General features: G+C 33.4%; 1 long non-coding RNA gene across 1 annotated transcript; it reads left to right on the top strand.

The window, feature by feature from the left end:
- The first annotated feature begins 4,943 nt into the window (after positions 1-4,943).
- LOC112652831 (uncharacterized) lies at positions 4,944-15,942 on the top strand. Its single transcript, XR_003131752.3, has 3 exons — positions 4,944-5,018; positions 6,421-6,577; positions 15,841-15,942. It is a non-coding gene; the product is annotated as an uncharacterized LOC112652831 (long non-coding RNA).
- The last annotated feature ends 77 nt before the right edge of the window (positions 15,943-16,019 follow it).

The raw sequence follows: 16,019 nt of genomic DNA, 5'->3' as shown, positions 1-16,019 counted from the left end.
AATGTCATTATACCCCTCTTACGAACATGTTTTAAACATTAAAGGAATTCATTGCATATTACTTTTTCCACAAACAAAATGCAAATTTTAAATCTAGTGAAACATATTCAGATGAATTTGAGAATTTATTTTATTTGTCCTTTTTAGATATTTGGAATCAGGATTAATGGCATAAAAATCCACTATACTTGTCAAAAGGGCAATTAAGAGAGATAATATTGGACCTCTGGACAGTGGTCAGATTAAAAATAAAGTTTAAGATGTTCCTGCCAAGAAGATGGGAAGTTAAGAGAAAATAAAACAAAACAATGCACTGCATTAGGGAAGAGTTGACTCTGGATGCATTTATTTATGAACTAAATGCTTTTTATTTGTCACTCCTTAAAATTGGCAAAAGAGGCCATGTTCTCCATGATCTAACTAATGAATTGGGTATATGTTAGTGATTTTTTTCCAGATGTGAAAGACAAATCCATTATAAACTAGTTGGCCATAATCTCCATATAAGCAAAAATGCTAAATGTCAGGCATTGTCCATAATCTTCACAGAAATAACAACACACCCAGGTGTACACAAATGCAAGCTCCTTGTTAGTAGATGATCCTTCTGGTACCTTCCGATGGAAGTTGGAAAAAAATTGTACTGCTCTTCTCCAACTCATTTTTTTCTCTCATAATGGAGTGAGACTGAACTGGGCTGAGTGTGGTGGGGGGCTGCTTGCTCAAATTCTTCCTCATTCAAATTTCTTTTGCATTCAAAATGCAATTACACATAGATAAAACCATTGCGATAATAATGTTTTACTTCTAACTTGTGAACAATTTAGTCATCACATATTTTTTTTTCACTAAAATAGTCCCATCAAAGACCCTCTATTATTATAACTCAAGCTAATTGCAGTGCCACCTGAATCCTCCCAACCAAGAAGTTCACTGTATTCTCTTGCACTTGTTTTGCTTTTTGGCATTTAGCCACCACTCGTTTACTACAACATGTATAACCCCAACATCTCTTTCATCGTCTTTTAAACTTCTATTCCTAATATTGAAATGGTATGTGAAATATTTATCCTTATATTCTCATTTTTGTTTAGCAATATTTGCTTAATAAGAAGTTTAGGTCACTGTGCCCATTCCTCCCTGTACTCCATCCTTTCCTCTTGTCACTAAACACCATACCATACATTGTGCTATCACTAGATATCATTTACATTTTATTTAATCAAGGATTAATTGACACACTGTTGGAACAAATAGAGGAGCAAATACATTTGTGTGATTGTCTGATACAATTAATAACTAAATATTACAGTGAATTTAACCTAGAAGCACATTCAAAGGTGCCACAACCACATTAACAAGAAATTTCTTTTACAAAGTAGCTTAAAATTATACAAGATTGATAGTAAATATCTGTTAGCTAAAACTTCCTATTCCAGTTCTAAATACTTGATTATTAGCTTTTAAATTATTATTTTTCAGTTTCTTAATATCAAGTACCCCAGAGCCTCTGTTCCTAACATCTATTGACCAATGGGATAGAGACTGGAAGGACAGATAAATTTGGATGGTGTAACTGCTTTGTTATATCACCTGGGTATGCACTTATACTTGCCACATTATTCATCTCTGTCCACAAATAATTTAACTTTTCTTTCAAGTTTCTTTAAAATTCATTTACATGTTTTATTTTTATTTTCTTTAATCCATATAAACACAGTGGGTAAAATACTTCATTTAACAGAGAAATCTTATTTTGTTTAGACTGTAAGTTAAATTACTTTCTTAAGCAATGTATATTGAGAAGAAATGCAAAGGCCCGTTTAATCAATGTGCCTTTAAAATGTCTAGTAATCAAGAGGGAGTGACTACCATTTGACCCCTGAGCCAGTTGGACTTGGATGATCCGAGGCTCCTCACCCTCACCCTGTCCTTCAAAGGTAAGTTTTCTACCTGTTGTTCCCATAATGGGAACCATTTGAAAGACAAAGCCTAAGAGAGTAAGGTGTTGAGATCCTATGGGTGGTAAATGTAACCAAACCCAGCTAAGACTTCTCTGTAAACTTTTAAGATTCTGGTAGTAGGTGTGCAGATCTACCCATCTTGTGACCACTCCAGATAAGCTTGGTATGTGAGTTTCCTTGCTTTCTGAGCCTGCCATCTACCAAGCTGGAGTGGTCTGCCTCATTCTAACATCTATTCTTTCCCTGTGTGGACAGGGGCTAATTTGAGAACCAACAATTACTAGTGAAAGTATCAATCCCGACTTTTATTGAAGAAAATAGAATTATTGCACATTAATATTCAAAACTCCTCAAAGCCAAAATGGGAGTGAAAGTTTCCTAGAACGTCATTTCCCTGCAATCATTTCCATATTTTAGAAACAGATGGATGATGAGCTTTGGCACAGGACATCCTTTGTATGTTCAAAGAAATATAAGATTATACCTATTATTTGTATTTGCATATTTCTAATTATACTCCAAAATTGAATCTACTAATTTAATTTTTAGTAAGAGATCTATTAAGTGTTTTCTGGGTTCATGGTTACCTAGCTACAGGTGAATGTTATCAGTAAGCATTTAATTTGGTCCAAAGTAAGATAAAATATAAAATAAAAGTAGATCCAGGACTATAGTTATATATATGTGTATATATATATATATATGTATATATGTGTATATATATGTATATATATGTATATATATATATATGCAAATCTATAGTTTATAATCTTAATCTTAAGAACTGGCAGTAATCTATGTGATACACCAGATCTAAATTGGGAAAAGAAAGAACAACTAGAGCCTCCTAAATATTTATGTAAGATTAATTATTTCCCTAAAAATTTAGGTCTCTATAAAGGTGTGGCCAACTCAACTCAGGCAATTCAACAATTCATCTGTACAAAATGATTTCAGCTCTGTAGCTATTTTCTATGGCTCCATAAAACTATGTTCATTAGGTTCATTGCTAAATCTAAAATTTCCAAATTGGATTTTTTTTTTAAAGATTTTATTTATTTAATCATGAGAGACAGAGAGAGAGAGAGAGAGACAGAGACCTAGGCAGTGGGAGAAGCAGGCTCCATACAAGAAGCCCAATGTGGAACTCGATCCCAGAACTCCAGGATCATGCCCTAAGCTGAAGGCAGGTGCTTAACCACTGAGCCACTCAGGTGTCCCCTAAATTGGATTTTAAAGATACTGGACAGCAATTCTTCCTCCAAACATAGACTATTGGGTTTGAGTTTTCAGCTGCTCAAAAAAACTTTTGCTTTTGTCAGAGTACCAACAAATATTGATTTAATATGAAGCTTTAACAAAGGTTACATGAGAATCTATATAGGAAACAAAGGTTTCAAATTTGTCATAACCTCAACCAAGTCAGCCTAGAACGGGTTGTTCACATAAATTTGTCTCTATCAATCATCATGATTACTAAAAGGCCAAAGGCCTGAACAATTGGACAGTCTGTTACCATAGTCTAGAAATAATATATAAGAACAAATATTAGTAAGAAGTACAATTGAATGTACACACATGCTATGAGAACTATTTTTAAATCTAACCTCCCTAACAAAGCTGATTCATCATCGCCTAAGATCTGAGAAGCAATACTAGTATAACAGCCATAAGCTTGACAACATTTTTAAAGAAAGCCAGCAAAGTTTTTAGACTATGAAGAAACAGTAACTCATGACTGATGCTAGTGTTATCCTGGGAGACTAGCCAATGTCAGAAGTAATGACAGATAGGGGACCCAGACTTTGTCCTATCCTGTATGTACCATATCCATTAATATTAGAAATTTCATTTTTTGGTCACCCCCATTCTCTTCAATCTAGCCTCTCTGACCACTGCAGTATCTCCCTTAAGTATTACATTGACAGAAAGCCCAGGTGGTTCAGCAGTTGAACATCTGCCTTTAGCTCAGGGCGTGATCACAGGGTCCTGAGATTGAGGCCCACATTGGGCTCCCCGCAGGGAGCCTGCTTCTCCCTCTGCCTGTGTCTCTGCCTCTCTCTCTGTGTCTCTCATGAATAAATAAAAATTAAAAAAAAAAAGTATTACCTTGACAGTGAAGCCATTCTTGACCACCTTATATTTAAAAGACGGGCACTGAGGGGGGACACTTGACGGGATGAGCACTGGGTGTTATTCTGTATGTTGGTAAATTGAACACCAATAAAAAGTAAATTTATTAAAAAATAAAAAATAAAAAAAATAAGTGTCTCTCTCCTATCTCTCTCTCTAATTCACTACCACACTCAATTTTTCCCTATAGTATTTATTAACATCTTCCAATGATGTATTTATACTTTTTAAAAAATATGTTTCTGCCTTCACTTAGAATATAATCTCCTTATGGATATTTTAATTGTTTGTGATTATTGCATTAGTTTCTAGAACAGTGGTTTATGTATAGTACATGATTTATACCTGTTGAATGAGTGAATAAGTGAGGCCAGAAGGTAGAAGGCACGCTTGGACTCTGACACCACATTGTTCAAGACTTCTGTTTCTTTTGACGCATTATATTAATATGTTGAAAGGGAACAATTACATTAGGAGTGAGAAATGCCATTTCCAGAAATGAAATAAGCAAAATGGTTTTTAAACATTATTTATGATGTTTAAGAGACTAAAGAATAAAAGTTTTTATCTGGCTGTGACACATCTGGCTTGGATTGCTGGGGCTATATTGTCTGGTAGACAATTGTCTAATTTATTTTCTGCTTAATATCCCATCCATTTCTGCAACAAAATCAGTAAAGAAAGGCAGAGCTTCAAACACAATTATTTCACAATTACTTTCTGTTAATATGGCCTCAATACAATGAGTAACTCTAGCATTTGAATTAGGTTTAGGCCACCTGTTTAAAGCCCACCTTACTCAATTATGACATCATGCCAGATAATTTAAATACCCAGGTGGTTGAACAAACAGTAAATCAGAATGCTGGCCCTGCAAGAAAAAAACAAATTGCTCTTGATATCCAGCATTATCAGAGACTGGTAAGATCACCTAAGCCAAATCAATGACTGCATTCCAATCAGCAGTAATTATGAATCATCCTTCAATGTAAAAATATGGTCACAATTCTTACCAAATTACTACCATTTTTTAAAACAAATTATGAATCTAATTTTATTCTATAAATAATGGCCACAACTCATCTGATTTTTGTACTAGACAAAATGAGATCATCATTGGAATAATGTTACCATTGGGCATAACCCACCTCTATGATTTCCATGTTGGAATCAAAACATTACTCTCTCTAAAATATGGCAATAATGACTTAATATGTATGATTTTATTGTGAGAGGAGGACTTCAAGGATTGACATTTAATATGTACAAGGAAGTCCCTACACTGTTTCTCCTCATCCTTTCAAATAAGAACTCTTCCCAATAGAATCACAATAAACTGATTTCAGTATCAGTTGAAAGAATGGGAAAGCCTCCACAGAAAATCACCTTGGTTCTCTAAGTCCAATCAGGACATTTGGCAAAGTTCTGCCTTCCCGGATTCTTTCTCTTCAGTATCCCTGCTCATTAATATAATCCATTTCCCAAAACTCCCCAAATATTTTTGAAAGTCAGTATTCATCAGAAATATTTGAATTTAGGGATCCCTGGGTGGCTCAGTGGTTGAGTGCCTGCCTTCAGCCCAGGGTGTGATCCTGGAGTCCAGGGATCAAGTCCCACATCGGGCTCCCTGCATGGATCTGCCTGTGTCTCTGGCTCTCTCTGTGTGTCTCTCATGAATAAATAAATAAAATTAAAAAACAAAAAACAAAGAAATATTTGAATTTAGGCATAGAATTTGTGGTCTCCACTAAGAGATTTTAAGTTGTTGATGTTGTTGGCAGGCAGCAACTGAACTTTATTATTAGTTTCCTAGGGCTGCAGTAACAAAATACCACAAATAGCATGGCTTCAAACAAGAGATATTTATTGTTTCACAGCTCTGGATACTAGAGGTCTGAAATCATGGTGTCAGCAGGGCCATGCTCCATTAGAAATCTGTACAAAAGTCCTTCCCTGCCTCTTCATGGCTCCTGCTGATTTGGCAGCAATCTCTGATGTTCCTTGGTTTTTAGATATAACACCCCAATATTCAGACTTCATTCATGACGTCATTCAAACATCATTCATGGCACTTCTCTGAGTTTTAGCCTTATAGGATCATCTCCTCATAAAGATATCCATTTTACAGAATTAGGAGCCCACTCTACCATAATATGATCTGATTTTACTTTTACTAATTATGTCAGCAATGACGGTATTTCCAAATAAGGTCACATTCAATGGTATTGGGAACTTCAAAATATCTTTTTGGGAGGTAACATGATTCAACCTATCACAACCCCTTTCCTTTGTTTTTTACAATTTGGCCTCTTGCTTTTGGAAGGCATCCTCGCCAATGTTTCTGTGGCTGCGACTGTGAGCAACTCCACTCCAGCAGCTGCATCAAGCAGAAGTGATCACATACACTAATCAAGACCTTGGACTTCTGGAGTTCCAAAATTAATGAGCCCTGAGATGACACTTGTCTGCATCTAGAGTAGGTAATTGTCACTGTGGCTGAGCAAATTCTTCATTACCCGGTTCTATGAACTTTAGCTTTTGCCTGTCTTTGGTTAAAAGTTTCCAGCAAGGTAGAGTTCATTAAAAAAACCAAAACGAAACAAATTTATTTAAATTTCAATGGGAGGTGAGTCATCTTGTCAAGTGTTTAATCTGATCAAAATGATTAATATAAGCATGGAGATGCTCTTCACTGATTTCCTGGACTTTCATTTTAAATGTTTTCCACAGGCAGGGCATCATTACTTACACTTTCACAAATTGGAGCATAGTAATCTGCCTATTTTTCTACCTGCTATTATCATTCTTGGTTATCTAACCTCTTAACAAGTTATATTGTGTGATTGGAGCATTTCCACCAAAGTCCTCCAAAGCATCTAATTTATCTTTGTGCAGCTTGTCTCTGTATTTTGTTTAATTTCTGCAATCACTAGGTTATCATGACACCTGCCATGGCTACAAGAAATTGGCAACATATTTCAACTAATTACGGGTATTATCAGGTGAGTGATAAGAATTACTGTAGGATCCTGAGAGTTTATGTAGGATTTTTAAACAATGTTTGCCTTAGATAAAAGTGTTTTGAAGAAGAGAGAAAAATAAATGTCAGAGCTGTGAGAAGCCTGACTGATACAACCCGGCTGACTCAGGCCTCTGACAATATAATATCCAAATTTAGCCACGGTTCCTAAACTGCTGATTTAGATCTTTGTTTCCACTTAACAAACCAATCCAACATCACAGTTTATTATTTCTCATGATTCTGTGAGTTTTCCTAGGCTTAGCTATGCCGTTCTTTGGCTGGTCTCACTTGGGGGTCTCTACAAAGTTTCATTCAGCTGAAAGACTGGGAGATGATGGTCTTTTATTTTCCAAAGGACTTTCCACCTGGTCTTTACTAATACAATAATCTAGCATGGCGCTGCCATACAACATGCCTGGTGGGTTCCACGATAGTACACCTCTTCTGTCACAATTTATCCATCAAAACAAGTCACAAGCTGGTCCAAGGTCAAGTGGAATATGGATAGACTCATCTTGTGTGTGAGCAGTAGCATGTGCATGCAGATTGGCTGGTATTCTTAGCAGCCATACATGGGGATGACTTATCTCTGTAACAAATGCCCACCATTCAATATTGCCACTGATTCTAGTTCTTACTTTTTTTTTTTTTTAGGTTTTTTTTTAGTTCTTACTTTCAATAAATCATGATGTTCTACTGTATCAATAAAGGTCCAATCAGGAGAGTGAAACCCCAAGATAATTTTCCCAGGGAGAGCTTTATGTAAAAAGTTTAATGGTCACAGGGGAATGGAATAGTAAGGGGAACAGTTAGGAAAAAGAGAACTCTAAAACATATAGGACACATAGATTCGAGGAACATCATATACCCATAGATCCTAGTCATCGTAGACAAGTGAAAAAACACCCTCCAACCAGGGAAGCCAAATATGATAATAGATTCAAAAGAAAGAGGTGTCCTATTTTTAATCACTTCCACTTGGGCAGAAATTACAGACAGCGATGGTATATTACTACAACATATTTTTCCTTATTCAAGTCACAGAAGCATTTTTTTTCCTAATAAAAACTAGAAATGTGAAGAGAAATAACAAATGAGATTGATAAGTTCTGGGGACCTAATACACAGTAATGATCATTACGGTAAACATAAACATACTGTATCATGTACTTGAAAGTTGCTAAGACAGCAGGTCTTAAAAATTCTCAACACAAAAAAAATTAAAATGGTAATTATGTGACTCGATGAAGATATTAGCTACTGCTGTGGTGTTGATCATTTTGCAATATATAAATGTGTCAAATAAACAGGTTGTACACCTGAAACTTACACAATGTTATATGCCAATTACATCTTCATAAAGCTGGGGAGAAAAGAATTTTAAAAATAGCAACTATAATAAAGATACTATAAGAATGTTACCGAGCAGTACAGATTTTTATTTATTCTGCTTTATTGAAACATGTGAAAGTTACCTCTAGGGTTTAAATATCCAAACATACTTGCAGCAACTTGTGTTAGGAAAATTAGTGACAAGTTTGATTCCATTTTTCCTTGGAGAAGGAAGAATTAGCACATGGCAATTCTCTGAGGTCCTCTGGCTAAAAGACAATATTTTCTAAGCATGTTCTGAAAATATTTAGGCCATGTTAACTCATAGTTGTCTTGGAAAGTTGTTACATGAAGATCAATGAGCAGCTTCTCACACAGATTTAAGTGATTTAAAGATAGTATCCTTAGCAAATCTAAAAAAATGACAGTGTTTCTTGAGACATACCTTTTGCTTAAAATTATCCTTACTGAAACATGAATCAATAATCTATGGCTTTAGATTATAAAATATCTTAACTTCTATATTTTGACCCAAAGACATTTAGACATTATTATTTGATGACATTATTATTTGACTAACAATTTTACGTTTACTCTGGTAATTATATATACCATTAAACCAAAATATTTAAAATAAAACTATAGTGAACATCTTGATAACGACTGAAATAAGTAAACAAAAATAAATAAGTAAACTAGTTATAGATTATGTTATGAAAAAAAAAGTTAAAATATTTCTTATGGGCAGGCCGGGTGGCTCAGCAGTTTAGCGCTGCCTTCAGCCAGGTTGTGATCCTGGAGACCCGGGATCGAGTCCCATGTCAGGCTCCCTGCATGGAGCCTGCTTCTCCCTCTGCCTGTGTCTCCGTCCCTGTCTCTCTCTCTCTCTAATGTGTGTGTCTCTCATGAATATAAAAAATCTTAAAAAATATATATTTCTTATGCAATAGTTAAGAACTAATAACTAATTATTATCATTTATCTACTTCATAGCACAAAATACTCATAGACCGTATCACCAGAAATAGCATAATCAATTATTATAATATATACACAGTAATAATTAGCAACCATAACAGTACCAAAGTGTTTGAGAGGGCATAATAAACTTAAAAATACTAACAAGAAATAATATGAATGTTACATAGCATCATAGAAGAAAAATACATTTTAAAAACTCAGGTGATATAAATAAATAAATAAAAATAAAAACGTAGATGATTGTGTTTCATATACAGCAATGTAGCGAAGGTAAAGGGGATGGTGGTTATCTGGGAAAACAGAGTACGCCAAAATAAATAAAAATACAAATACTTAGAGTCATATTTGAAAAAAGAATTATTATGCAAAACTGATGATAGAATAAAATGTATTTTGAAAATATAAACCTGCACGTGTTTTTACCTGTAACAATTAGCCTCGATATGAGTAACACCCAGAATAGCAAACCCACAATAACTTAAATATAATTGCCAAAAATTTCACATGGAATAAAAATAAAAAATGAATCAAATAATAGTTGTAAATGTTTCAATATCTTGATGAAAATACTTATAAACACAATAAAAATTATATTGAGAAAGTAAATAGAAATATTTTAAATACAACTTACCAAAAACTGATGTAGCCATCAAACCCTTAATGGAAAATTTAGCTTCAGAAAATACATTTTCTCTGAAGATTCATTAGTTCTGTAGAAAATGATAGAAATAATTGATTTCATAAGCAGAGAGTCAAAACCATCATGCTTAAAACATCAAAAAAAAAAAACATCAAAATTAAATACCCATGCAGACCAATCCTGGAAGGATGGGGTCAAAATGGCAGAGTGGACATTTTCTAAATCCACCCAGAAAGCCACTGCTCCAGAAATGGTTAATTTAAACCAGGATGGTTTAAATTTGGCTATGCTCGCAAAGAAACATTCAGGAAAATAAAGAAGCAGTTATCAGTGAGCTAAGTTTCCAGCTTTTGCTCCCTGTTTTTGTATTCATATAATGAATGAACAGCATTGTCAAGAGCACTTTAAAGCGTCTGAGGATAGGACTGGCAACCAGCCAAGAAATTCTGCAAATGCAATTCCAAGGGGAATGAAAAAGAAATATAGAAACATAGAGGGAGAGTTGTATTTTGTATTGCCTTTGTCTCTTTGTACCGTCTCCAAATACTTCTACAAATCAGTTCCTGCAGCAACGGGACCCAACGTCTGGGTTTTCTCTTGAAAAGAATCTAAGCTACTGAGGCTACTGTTGGAGAAGGACGTCCAGTGGCTGGTATAAAACGCACAGAACAGCCCATAAATGACAAACGTCCCAGATTGGACAGCCCCACACAATGACACTGGAATAGGATGAAGTAGTCAAATGCTCATTTCCAAGATGTTTGCTATTCTCCCCATAAAGGAACCAGATTACGGTCATATCCATGACCACTGTAGATGACCACGTACCGATGTATTTCTGGTGGGTCTCACAAAGTACATTCTTTGAGAACAGATGCCTGCAGCCTCATAATTGAACACACAGAGCAAAACAATGTGATGGTGAAGAAACAAAACATAGAGGAAACTCCAAGATGTGTAGAGATTAGGAGGCTGTAGACAGAGAGAAGTTCAGGTAAAGAAGAAGGGCAGGTGAGGACCTTCTTTGGGTCAAAGCTGAAGGAATGATCTAGTGCTGGAAGAGTCAGATAAGTTTTTTTTTTTTTTTTCTAAATCCACAATGCATTTTATAAGGTTAAGAAGTTGAATCAAGAGACAAAGGGTCCTTGAATGAAAGTCAGCAATTCTGTTGGGTTACCTGGCAATGTTCAAGTGTGGCGCAGCGCTTAGGGTAAGCCGAAACTTGGTAGGACTTATGTAAGTAGTACTGTTGCACATGTTACAGTGTGTATTTCTCTGAATAGTGGGGCTGTGGAGTCTGGCTGCCTGATGCTAGGGCCATCGCTAAGTAGCTCAGGTCCTTGGCAAAGAATGGATAATTATACTAAATATACTATCTGTTGTTTATTGCGAGGCTGAAATAATAAATCAATATTTAGTGTTATTGGAAGATATATGTTCATCAGATTGTAATAATAATTGACTATTAATATTGTTGTTGTTTTCTGGATATTATTAATATCATGTAGTGATTAGAAAGCGCCTAAGGTATATCTCTAGAACAAAGATTTAAACAAATAGCACATGCAAATTAAACATAAAATTCAATTTTCTTGACAGATATCCAAAATTCTTAAGCTGAATTTACTTAAAAAAATCATTATCAACATATTAGCATATATTTTCTGATTTTTTCTATGAATTTCTATGTGTAAATTTACTCATGTAACATATATTAAGTATTAGTGACTGAAAAATTGATCCCTTTTTCAGCTCTAAAATATTTATGTTCATAGCTATTTTCATTCATATGGAATTTCATAGCAGTATTCTAATGTAAAATATAATTTTAATTAAATCTCAGCAAACACTTAAAAAATTCTGCATTTGTTTGAGTTTCTGACATTCATTCTTAATAAAAAAAAAAGTTTCCTCACTTTAAATAAGTCTCTAAAAATACTTTCAAGATTTATATTCTTTCTACAAAGTAACCGCAAAAATTCAACATGATTTAAATTTAAAAAATAAAACAAGAATCACTCCAATCTACTGAAATTCAAATTCAATCCAGCAAAGTGGTTTTTGAAATAGCCCTCACTTCTGTACTACGTTACACAGGCAAGATTTATGTTTTGTTGATACTATGACATCTGTATTACCATCTCTTCTTACTGTGTAAAGATAATTGATAAACATCAGAACTGAAAAAAAGTGTTTTTTTAGAGATAACAATGTAAATCTTAAAGATAAATTGATGGATTTAGTTGAACAGAAGATGCATAAACCATGAGACTTTGATTGCAATTTACTTATCTCAATATTTGGAAATACTGTTATGAATTTGCTATTCTAGCTAAGCAGAGAAATATTTTGTTTCATATCCATCTGCTCTGATTTTGCAGTGAAGTAAAAGGAAAATCAGCCTATATATATTCACCTACTGATGAACATGAAACTGAGTTTATGAAGAGTGTGTTGTCCACAAATTGGGTACAGATTGTCATTAATGGAAATAAATGGATGTGGGGGAGGCAGGACCCTGTGGAGATTTTCTTTAGCACACATTTTAGCAAATATATACCTGCAAAAATTCACTTTGCGAATGTATGCTGACATATAATGAATCATCTGGAATGTTGGCGTGCTGCTACTCCTACATGGCTATTGGATGGACAGGTTCAAAAGCACATTTTTGCTTCCAAAAGTTTTATAATTAGAAATAAAAAATATTCCGTTTGCCTAATTTAGATTTATTGTCAGATTCCAAAAAGAGTTATCAGTGTTAGAAGTAATTTCGTTGACTATTCCTACCCATTACCAATCTCTTCATTATGGCCTAGGGTATTAATGTCCAAAGTCACGTAAAGAAAACAGAAATCCCTTGATGGTATTTCACTCTACTTTTTAGGAAATCTTATCCCTCAAAATATCACTAAATAATCTTTACAATTCAAAGAAGTAATAAAACACTGTATCATGTAAACTAGTTGTCTTGACTGAAAAGGGCCAATCTCCACCTCCTTGGGAAATTTGCCATTTCCATGTTTCAATATGCTCCCAAAAAATCAAGAGTAAGAAGTACTCATTTCCTGTCTCATTTTTGCATATTATCTTAAGCAAGTTTGCCAATGCTTCAGAACCTAACACAGAAACCTTAACAAAATTGTCTAGTAGATTTTGTTCATCAAAATTTGCTGTTTTCTCTCTGAGAGAGTTACTCATGGGCCCATTGGTCACAAATGGTGGGAAAATTTGAATTATAAACAATGTTGAACTAAAAATGATTCATTATCAGCTCCATCTCTAACCCATTTTGTTTAGAATACACTAACTTCATTCAAATCTTAATAGCTTTAGGAAAAGTTATTAACCAGGACATGTCTTATTCTTTACAAGTAAAATTTTTCAATGGGTCTGTTCCATAAATTATTCAGATGTGACTGTTTTGTCTTTTTTTGTTTTTAAACAAGCTAAACATAGCATGAGATTAATGCTAGCATTAAGCCAATGTCCTGCCTCGTTTTTTTATCTCGTGCATTTTAAAGTTATTTGTAATTTCCACCTCAATCTCATTTTATGTTTTTATTTTCCCCATGGGGTAGCTGTCTTTGTAATACATGCTTTGTTCCAGACCTTCTGACAAGGACACTTCATTATTTTCCTATTTGGATCTCTTCAATCTTACTGTCCATGTCTTCTTCTCTAGTAATTTGCAATAACTATCAATGGCTTAATTTTTAGAAATAATCTTTAAGTATACTTTACATATGACTTTAAAACAGTCTATCTTTTTATTTTATATTTGTATATGAAGTTTTTGCATATTTAAAAGTTTAAATTTTTTTTCCGGAAGTTTTATAATCGTAATATCTACATTTTGTCCTATGAACCATTTGCAGGAATTTTGTTTACGCATGGGTTGAGTTTCAAAGTTTTTTTTTTTTTTTCCTTATACAGTTGTCCCAGCATTATTTTTTGAAAAGACTTTCCTTTTGCCCATTGGCCTTCCTTGACATCTTCAAAAAATTCAAATGATTGGGGTGCCTGGCTGGCTCAGTTAGTGAAGTGTACAACTCTTGATCTTGGAGCTATGGGTTTGAGCCCCATGTCCTGCCTAGAGCCTACTTAAAAAAAAAAAAAATCAAACGATCAAATATCTGTGGACCTATTCCTGTCTATCTATACTGCTCCACTTTTTTCTATATCTTTCCTAACAGATACCACCTTACCTTTTTGTTGTAATTTTATTGTAAGACTTGTTGTCAAATGCTAAGGCCTCCAATCCCATTCTTCCTCAATTGGTATGGCTCTTCTAGGTCCTTTGAATTTCTATATAAATTTTAGAATCATCTTGGCAATCTGCCTAAAAAATTCCTCGAACTTTGGTCCAGATTTCATAAATCAACAGATTAATAATATTAAGTCTTAAAGTCAATGAAAATGACTAAGCCTTCTTTTATTTCTCTCAGAATTATATTGGAGATTTCAGTTTTGAAGTATTACACATGCTAGATTGTTTCTCTAAATATATTATGTTTTGGATATTGTAAATTATATTTTATTCCATATTCTAGTCTTTCTACTAGATAGAAATGCAATTAGTTTTTGTATGTTGAATTTTTTTCTGGTGAACTTATGGAATTTTCTAGTTATTAATATATTTTTTTTACAGATTCCTTAGGATTTTCTCCACAAACAATCATATCAAATGAAGATTGTATTTTATTGCTTCGTTTTTATTCTACATGTTTTTCAATTTCTCTTTATCACACATGCTAGGACTTCTAGTAGAGTGGTGAATTACATTTATTGCTATTCCAAAATCAAACGAATATTACATTACAGAGACCTACAACTTATTTATAATAACCTAATTCTTTATATGTTTTTTGTTAGCTAATATTTTGCTAAAGATTTTTGTTTTTATGTTTTTGCATCTATTTAAATATCAATGTTTATACCTTTCTACTGTGTAAATAGATACATACTTAACTTTAAAAACAATATTTTTAGTACTTTTTATAACTTTGGTGTCATGGTAATTTTTGCCTCATTAAATGAAATAAGAAAACATTTACTATGCTTTCTCAGATAAGATTTATATTATTTACTCCTTAATATTTAATTGAACTTACCAAGATATTCATGTAGGCTTGGACTTTTCTTTATAGAAAAGTTTTTAATGAATAATTGTGTCCCTTTTCAAGAAGACGGACTATTCAGATTTTCTATTTTTTCTTGAATCATTTTTGATCATTTGTGCCTTTTATGATATTGCCAATTTTATTGAAATGTTTTAGTTTTGGAAGCATAAAGTTGTTCAACAATATTATCTTAATATCTACTATTTCTTATATATGTAGTAGGAGCTACACTTTCTCTTTTTTTGTTTTTGGATCTACACTTTCATTACATTTGCTTACAGTCCAGTTATTTATACCAAATAACTGGTTATACCAAATAACCAAATAAATTTGGTTATTAAACCAAATTTAATAATTTATTTAAAATTAAAATTTTGGTTTTATTTATTCCCTTTATTGTTGATTAATTTTTTTCATAAATATCTGCTCTTGTCTTTAGTTTCTTTCTTCATCTTACTTATGTAAATTTGTTTTCTAGTTTCTAATGGTAGACATTGATATGACTGATTTTCAATTCCTTTCCTATTTTCTATTATTGGCAATTATAGTTTTGAATTTTTATCTAACCATTCTTTTGCCTGCACCCCACACATTTCAAAGATTTTACTTGCATTCAGCTAAAATATTTTTCTATTTTTTCTTTAGATTATATTAAATACTGGGCTGAGATCCTAGCCAATAAAGAAATGAAAGAATTATGATGGAGGAGGAAAGAGAGGAGAAAGAAATAAAAAAAGAAGAAAAAAGAGAGAGAGAAAGAAGAGTAAAAAAAGAAAGAAGAAAGAAAGAAAAAGAAAGAAAGAAAGAAAGAAAGAAAGAAAGAA

Source organism: Canis lupus, chromosome 4 (genome assembly GCF_003254725.2).
Source record: "Canis lupus dingo isolate Sandy chromosome 4, ASM325472v2, whole genome shotgun sequence".
Lineage (NCBI taxonomy): Eukaryota > Metazoa > Chordata > Mammalia > Carnivora > Canidae > Canis > Canis lupus.
Note: the sequence above shows the minus strand (reverse complement) of the source record. Positions and strands in the feature narration are given on the sequence as shown.